Genomic DNA, 9,708 nt, shown 5'->3' with positions numbered 1-9,708 from the left:
GGGTGCACTGTGTGTGCGTGTGGGGAGTGTTGCAGTAGAACATTCAACTGTAGCTCTGGTGCATTAATGGGGAACCCTTAATGTTTCGAGTGTCACTACCGGAAGACCGAGGAGTCGAGGAGTTGAGGAGTTGAGGAGGGGGATTTGATTAAATGAGGCGTGTGGCGCAGTGGGCTGTGCTTTGGTGTTGGGATCAGGGAGCACAGGGTCAAACCCCTCTGCAGTCAGCATGTCGTTGTGTCCCTGAGACACTTCACCCCAAAGTGCTCCTGTGGGGATTGCCCACAGTATTGAAGTCGCTTTGGATAAAAGCGTCTAACAAGTGACATGTAATGTAAAATGAGAAAGGGCCCATGTATACTAAGTGTGTTTGTAAGTAAATACTGTCTTTTTGTCTGGAGTCGTGCATTTGGGTCTTGTCATTTGTTTGTGTCGTAACAGATAATGATGCAATATGGTGCAAGGAGCTACGATTTGATGAAGCTTTGACGATAACAATCGATACGTGTCATGATAAGAGAACATACCATATGAATTTGATCCGTTAAGATACGCTGACAGTGAATGGACTGCATGTGGAACCCCCAAAGTGTAAGACGCGATAATATAAAATACGGTTTAATCGGATATAACAATATATATTCAGCCTCACCGTGACATTTCCAACCCTCTGTCTCTAGATACCCTGTTGAGGACAGATCATTAAAAACAGACTCACAGACTCACACACACACACACACACACACACACACACACACACACACACACACACACACACACACACAAACACATACTCTGGTGTAATGGCTGACCTTTGGATGTGTCCACATTGACTCTCAGGAGGAGGAGGTTTATTCTATGTTTCAGAGGAGAGGGAACAGAGGTGANTGTGAGGGGGAGGATAGAAGTAATTCTTGGTGCTACTGCCTTGTTTCTTCTTTGTCGATTTCGTAAACGTACGTCTCTATAAATACTCACACCAAACGTCTCATTCGTTATTTAAGGACGTAATTTTGATTCTTTTCCTCTTTGTGCTGACACTATATAATGAAACGGATGCTTACTAGTGGATACCGTCTTCTTCTTGTACATTTCTTGGTTTTTAGTCTGTGACCCTCCGGCCAACAAAAAAGAATTTGACAATTTTATATAATCAAAGTCGTATTCTTCAGTATTGAACGTTCTACGTCTCGTCTTAAACCGTGTAAGTTTCGTCTTCTGGACGTAGTGTTGAATTAACCTTAAAGGTAAGTGTACGTAACAATAAGTCGGCGTGCAGGGTGTGTCTAGTCGCGTGTCTCTATTCTCGACGACATGACATCCTCCACTCCCTTACGGTTTGTACCGGTAGTACGGTAAGGTAGTGTATATAGTGAATGACATTAAGAAAACATGAGTACTGCATTTCTAGTATAGAGACAATACAACAGAGCGCTGATGTGAAAGAAATACTTCCGAAGGACATCTAGTGGACAACCTCGTCTCGGGTACGTGATTCAGAATTCAGGAATGACGTCAGGAATGAGGAGAAACCGAACACCCAATTTATATATATATATTAAACAAAACGAGTGACTAGTAATAGTTGTGGGACGTCTGGAAAGTACGGTAGTAGATTAGGTCACCAGTGGTTGGAAAAATTCGGGTTCTAGTGGCTGGGAGCCGGCTCCACTTTCCGCTCTAGATGGATAAAGTCTTAACTCACTTTTTCTGCGGGTCTGTTAACGAAGGGTTAAACTCCGGAAAATATATCCGATAAAACGTAAAACTTAATGACAATGTTAACTTCCGAGTATTAGTCGAGTGCCGTATATCCCCGTCCCCATTTCACGATAACCCCCCGCCTGGAGTGGAGGAGATCCCCCCAGGCCCCCCTACGAGGGGGCTCTCCTAAAAAAAAATTTATAACTTCAACTTTCGTAGTGTAGACCACGGTGAAACTCCTCGTTGTACTTCTCTAGATACCTATGGAGAGAGAGTCCGTGGGTATACTTTGTCTTGACCATTTGTCTAAAATAAAAAGAAATACCTAAAATTATTTAGTGAGAGGAAAAATGTAATGTAATGTAATGAAAATTTGACATAAGAACAAAATGACGGTATATCATCCGATAAGTATGGACAAAAAGTAAATAAGAGAATAACAACACTATCTGATATTACTATAGTACTTCCACACGGCGCCTTTATTAGAAACGTTATTAAACACTGTTTTTGGGAAGATTTGTGAGTTTCTCAGGAATCGAGTGGACTCGGGGAGTCAGCTGTCCTCCTCCTGAGAGGAGGTCCGAACAAACACCTTATTGCCGAGGAATAACAGGCAATTCACCTTACGATCGATTAGTCTACGATTGTAGTGCCCAGGGGCGATCCGTGGCCAGGGAGAGAGGGTGAGAGAGAGGGAGAGAGGGAGGGAGAGATAGTGTGATTTACGCGATAACGGTGTGTGCTGTGTTGTCCGGCTCGAACTTTTACTAGTGTTCGTGGGTGCACATAAGGTACGTTTAGAGACTAACCAGGACCACAGAACGGAGACAACCCCAGGTGACTTTGTGCCCTTTAATGTCAGGACGGTAACAGAGAAACACAGTACTACTCCAAGTGCATTTTCGTGCCAATTACCATAATATAATAACTCCACAGAGTTTATATGCAATTACTTCACCGTGGACGATTTTCCCACACCACCTACCTAATCCAAAGTAGATTTTTGCATAAAAGTTGTAAAATAAAATTAAATTAAACAGAAAGAAAACAATGAAAAAAAAAACCGTTGTGGTGTGAGCGCTAGCCTGGCTGGGGGGCAGACACCTGCAACGTCAAGCCTCGTAGTGTGACAAACACAAACATGTTTCAGACAATGGACCCCGCCCTGAGGGAGGCGCCCTGCTGTACTGTAGTGGCGAGTAATTGCGTGTATGAGCTATTGAGTAAAGACAGGATGTGTGACGTTGGTCTCCAGCTGAGGGTTGAGCCCACCTCCACACACACTGACCCACAGTGCCAGTCCAGTCTCCTCTTCCTCTCTGAAGCAGCTGCGGCCCTCGGCCTTGTGGCCTCAGACTGGTGTGTCTTCACACACAGCGTCTCCACAACACAACAGAGAGATAACGCTGTTGACAATAACAACGTGATGAATGGAGAGGGATCAGTTAACATGTTGACGTCATGATTACAAAACACACCTGTATGGTTTATGCTAACGTGTTGTAATTTGCCATTTCCCTAATACTCAAAAACAAAAAGGAACCGCACTGTAGAATGTGGTTCATAACAGCTAACCATGGATGTCAGGCGGTTTGATTTATTACCATGTCCCAGAGCAGTTGAAGCATAATCAAAGGTCTATTTCTGGTGTAAATGAGTACGTTGAAAAGGATAAACAGCAAAAGAGAGTTTGGAGTGCACATGCACTTACTCTATCAATGTTATAATGTTATTATGGTACATTGCTGAATGAAATGTTGTGTAAAGTAATATTGAAACAGCCTTAACTGGAGAGTTTACACCATTGCGGCTACGGGCTATTTAGGGCTTAATATCGGATAACAATGTTTAATAGTGCTTTGATGAATCATCAACTGATATTTATCAGCCTATTTTAGCTTGGATATAGTTTGATCGGTGGTCTTTATAAAAGGACCATCAGATGATGCATCTATACTGAATTGGGTCATGATCTGCAATAATAGTTTCTGTGTAATGCCTCTCATGCAATCACAGCATCCAGTTTAAATCTGATTCTCATTTCCGCCCCACTTTCTTTAATGTCAGCTACTAAACTCTCTAAACTTCAACTATATTGAATAGAGCCAAATATAGCTGACGAATGGCTTTGTCAACCCACACACCAGATCCTTCTTTTCTCTCTCTGCTGAACTCACTATCCCTGTATGAACTTCTCATATGTCAGTCATCCATCAGGAGTTTGTGTCAAGAGCAGCAGGATGTTGCATGAACCTAACCTGCGTCACTTCCTGTATTGGAGACAGAGATGTCACAGCACTGACAGGCTGAGTGTCACATGTTGCGCTGCGACACTCGACCAGCGTTTCCTGGCAGCCCCACGAGGAAGAGGAGCTGCCAGAGAGCGTCAGTGACAGACAGGCTGATTCTCTGAGGCCTGCTGGGCTCTCAGCATTCCTGCGATCTGGAACTATTTATTTTCACATAGGAGATGCTATGAGAATGAATGGATGAAAGTTTTCAGTGATGTGAATTAGTTGCTAAAGCTAAAAATCTGTCGTACTTAGTGAGAAACTCATTAAAGGTTTATTGAAATATTTAATACAATGAATCTGCAACAAATATTAGCCAGAATCCATCAAGGGAACACAATAGCAAATAAAACACAAATGTTCTTATTGGGGATGCACGATATTGAAAAAAACTGACATTGCGATATTTTTTTCCCCTGCGATATATATATATATATTGCGTTTTTTAACTATATTTAACCGGATGAAGGATTTTAGTCACGGATGTCTGGATCTTAACTGGTAGACTCATCATACCTTAAGTAATGATCTAACATGTCACGATAATGCATGTTGCTTACCCTCAAATAAGGGGGTTCATCTGTGAATGAAGAAGAGAAGAACCTTTTTGTATCCAAAGTAGTTCCAGATGGCAGATGTTGCTTTTCTTTTTGGAAGTAAATCTTCATTCTCGCCGGTATTGTCCTCCTGTTCCGCGGGGCCTGCTGTGATCTGATCAAGAATGATTGTGATTGGTGGTTTGCTATGCATGAAGATCCTGCATGTCACTCACTCAAGTGCCCCTGACATGAGAGCCGCGCAAGTCTTCCTTTTGTAGCAAGCAGCAAAATAATTGTAACATGACGTGTTTGAGTTAATTTACTAAATATCCTGTAAAATAATTAATAAAAAAAACTAATAAAATCGCACGTCCCTGCGATGTGAATATCCCGGTTATCGCCATGACATGATATATCGGTCAGCCCTAGTTCTTATTCACCACCATCATCACTCGGACACCTCATGGTAAGGGCTGAGGGAATTTGTGGAGATCTAAGATTAGCTTCAGCTTTGACCACAAACAAACCCACAGTATTCTTTACATATACTATTTGAATATTTATTTCTGGCCACTTCACAAATTCAAAATACAAATCCGATCAGAGAACCTTATCAAACATGTTAGCACTCACACGATAACAGTCTCACTGTTACCGTGTCACCACAATCATGTCCACTTTTTGTACAGGACCTTTTATCACAGGAAATAATCATTTGCAGAGGATATTATTTCATGACTAATTCTTTAGATCTTTCTACTCTTTTAAAAACAGAAAGTGAATAGTGTGGGCCGGAACACATGATGATTTAGAAGAATAACAAAATGCAAATATTTTCGACTTTCTTTTGGAGGGAGTGCCAATGGGATACTGTTGCATAAAGCAAAATCAAATGATTTTACACTGTGAGCAATGAGCTTTCATATGCACCATTTAAACAATATGAATTGTTAATAAATCAACAACCCATCCCTAATGTTCCCTAACTGTTCCTACTGATGTTGCTTCTATTTTTAATTAAAGAAAATGTGGGGACAACTACAGCAACGCGGCAGCAGCTGACATTCTTCAGCTTCAGTCAGACTCATTCAGATTCCTACAGATAACCATTAGACCAGGGGTACTCAAACTTTTTTGTTAAAGGTCCACTTGTTAATTTTATACAAGGTCAATGGTCCGGATCAATGTCAGTAAAGTCCCGTCCCCCCCCCCCGGAGCGGAGCAACGAAGTTTCGGCTCACATGGGGCCCCCTTGAGGGGGTTTCCCAACATGTCGTTGCAGTAAATTAAAGGGTGTTTCATGTTTATGTTGAACTCACGCAGCGTCAAACAATAAAACCCACTCTCTTTTCTTCCGTACCCAAATCTTTTTAAAAACAGGGGTACAACGAGCGGGTACAGATTTGCTGCCGATCTGACGTCAAATTGGCGGCGGACCCACACAAAGTTGCCATCAGAAACAATGCCTGACATGTTTCGGACGTAATCTCGTCTTTGTTTGCAAGCCTCGCTAACACTCAGAGCTAACCTGTACTGGAGAGCACTTGTGTTTAAAAAGCAGGAAATAAAAAAAAGAACTCACCTTGTGATAAACCCGCAAGAGAAAAAGCATTTGAGCTCCATACTGTTTCAGAAAATGTAATCTTTGATGTGGTTTAGAACAGGATGGCGTTTTATCACAGCATAATTTAACTGTATCTCCGGTAGAATTTTGATCAGGCATTAGCTCTGCCTCCTCTTTTTTTTTTTTTTTAAAGCTAAGGACCCAAAATCCGCATTTCTCTAACAGGGCTGCAAAAGAGGGGTTTGAGCAGTATGAGGCATGGCTACAATGGGTGATCTGTTTGGTATTTTAAGCAAAAAACTTCAGACATGTTTTGTATAGGTATGGCCCTACAATATATGTTTCCAATATAGCATAATAGGTCCACTTTAAATTACATCAGAATCAGAAATTCTTTTTTTTTTATATATATATATTATTTTTTTTATTTTTTTTTACATTTAAATAATGGGACACAGGGTCCGGATCCGGACCTTGGTCCGAAGTTTGAGAAGCCCTGCATTAGACTGTGAGTCAGACTCTTTGGCTGGAAGGCTCCTTTCACTGTACTCTGTATTCCCCCAGGGCAGGCTCTTGTGTTTTACCTGCCAAATATTAAAAGGTAAAAAAGCTTCACTGGACTCCCTCATTACACTGGCGAGGTTTGCATTTCTGAATAGTTTTGGAATGGGTTGCTAGCCCTCGGGGAAGGAAAGTTTCCCAATGCCAGAAAATAAGTCAGTCCATGTAAAAACATAAAAATCATCACGGTGGGAGTCACTTTTTAGATATTGATCTCATGGAGATACTTTCCTCAATAAGGCTTAATGCATCATTAACATTTGCTTTCTCCAAGGATGTAATGCAAGTTATTTAACATCCTTCAATTACTTTTTATTGTATTAATACACTATAAGATGTAGGCATAATAAATGGCAACAGAATGCTTACTTTGTTGAGTCTATTGACCTACATCTTGGAGTATAAATAAAAAAGTGTGATTTTCTTAACTTCTGCCATCTGACATGGTGAGTTACTTAAAATAATTGCCAACATGAGTTAGAAGAATCAAAGCTGAGGATACTACCCCAATTTATTGGTTAAAGATGGCCTCTCTCATATAGTCTGACACAATCTGGCTCCAGCATTAAAAGTGTAACTCGATGCCTCAGTATGGACAGTGCCGAGACACACTTGTCTCTGGAGATCTGCCACATTACTCAGCATATCATTCACTGAGGGATCATCAGAGCAGGCTGAGCGCTGGTCGGATTTATTCAGGTTGGACCCACAGCAGCGGATTAAAGCGCTGAGTCACTCCTTGGCGAGACATCGCTTTCTCTCTCTAATGTACTGCTCCATAAAGCTGCTGTCACTGCATGCACTGAGTTACAAACGTCTCAAAAACTACAGGGTTTTCTAATAAATTAGAAAACGACTGTTATTTTCATAGTTTTGGCAATTATTTCTACTGGTAATGATAACACCCTACTCAACTGAATATCTGCATGACAACATCCAGCCCACATTCCTAAAATGAAGACCGATGGAATAAGAAACATGCAGTGAGATGAACGGACAGGTTGTGAACAAGCCGAGAGTTAAGCCTATATCCCAGCACTTTCTTTGCAGATAATACAAAGTGAGCGCACCCATGATTTCTGTACTAATGCGTCACAGGGACTGTGTCTATCGAAACCATACACTATAGAGGTATGGCTAAACAGGAAAGTCTCTCTGTAAAATGGGATCAGTTAAAGAGTTTTTTCACCTTTTTCAATAACAACAAATTTTGGCTAAAACTACCCAAATAAAATACTTTGAAACCATCATTTTGCTTGCAGAGATTTCTCAACATAACTGAATCAGACAAGCAGTAGCCACTGATAAGATGCAAATGAGGATTAGTAGTGCTGATTTTATAGTCACTTGTCGGTCACTTCGCCCAATAAGTGGATAAAAATCACATTCATTTCACATTGTAGAGAATTATCCTCCAGCACCTTCCCACCTCTGCCCTTCCTAACATTCACCCAGCTTGCAGTCTTTGTGACGCAAAACCTACAACATCTCAATAAAATAAATACATTTGTGCCTAAAAAGTGAGGCCACAACAAGCTTTTCTTTGTTAAAAGAGACCTGATTATTAATATCATCTCAAACTAAGTGGGAATGCTTTATGCTGAAAAGCTTACACTGAACTGCTATGCTGAAATGTAATGTGTAAGAAGAAAGTGAAGAATTAAGATTTAAATTATACATGAACACTGGGGGCTTGAATGTGTGATGAGAGAAGAAAAGAAAGTACAAAGGGTTGGAAAAGCAGCAGAATATTTGAACTGCAAACTTTTGAACTAACTTGATGGCGAGGGATCTGTCGCCATGGCAACGGCATTTGATGAAACCCCATAATACGCTTAGATGCGTTGATGGCTGCATCGTTACCAAACCTGTGAAGTTTTGGGCCGTTTGGAGCATTTTCACTGAAGTTATGAGAAAACCGTGTTTCATAGGGAGCATTATGTTGCCAAGGCAACGGCATCTGAAGAAATCTCAAAACTGTCTGGTAGATGTCTTCACGGCTGGACTGTTAGCCCACATGTTAAGTTTTAGCAATTTTGGACCATTTTCATAGGAGTTATAGCAACATCGTATTTTTTGGCGAGGGATACGTTGCAATGGAAACGGCATACGGCGAGATCTCAGATCCTACGTTTGTCATGAAAAATGATGTCCAAGGAGTGTATGGTTTAGGAATTATGGCAGGTTTAAAAAGAAAATATATAAACTGTTAAGCCTTAACGAGCTGCGCAATACACACTAATGTTAAAATCTGAAGAAGGCCTCTTTACCAAGGTCTGAACAATGTTTAATATCTCTAAAAACTTGACAATAACATGATCATGGTTCCGTCGGTCTAAACTGTAATACTGACCCGAACAGTACATAAAAGTACAAAAAATTTCTTTTTAATGAACAAGTGTAACGAACCGGCTTTCCCGTCTAGACGACCGTGATTGTTACAGAAACAAAAAAAAAGGACGACCACCTCGTGTGGGAGAGCGATCCTGCTCATCCGTCATTCGGTCATCGCGAAAACGATTGTACCGTTTGTATTCTCTAGAACCGCAAACAATTATCGAAAACGAGCCAGATTTGAAACGCTCACCACCTCGAATTATTACGATCACTCCTCAACCCAAACGTGAAGCTCAGAAAAAAGAAAATCATGGCCACTATAGGGCAAGCCACTACGGAAAAAGTTTACCACCGTAGGTTGATGAACAAGAAGATGCTGGTTGAAGAAATAAGAATAAGCGGCCCAATAAACGGCCGAGAAGACGAGGTTGTAGCGTCTTTGAGGCAAGTTTGTAGTGTTTGCAAGTCGAGATAGCTTAGTTACGATAATGGAAAAGAGTAAGTATTTAAATATTAAGGTCTCTATATAGGTATTAGGTAGTTTCAAAATTGTACCTTCAGTTACCTCTTTGAGAAGTCTGAACTTTTAGAAAGTTACGCTGAAGTGAACGATTGAGGAGGAAGATGAAAGTGAACTTTGGAGTAAGGTTGAAATTTTACAAAGGTGTAGAAAGACTGTAATAAGCCACAATGTCGTCGAAAATTTTTT

Source organism: Notothenia coriiceps, unplaced genomic scaffold (assembly GCF_000735185.1).
Source record: "Notothenia coriiceps isolate Sejong01 unplaced genomic scaffold, NC01 NC01_scaffold00020081, whole genome shotgun sequence".
Taxonomy (NCBI): Eukaryota; Metazoa; Chordata; class Actinopteri; order Perciformes; family Nototheniidae; genus Notothenia; species Notothenia coriiceps.
The sequence above is the reverse complement of the archived record's forward strand: the minus strand, read 5'-3'. Positions refer to the sequence as shown.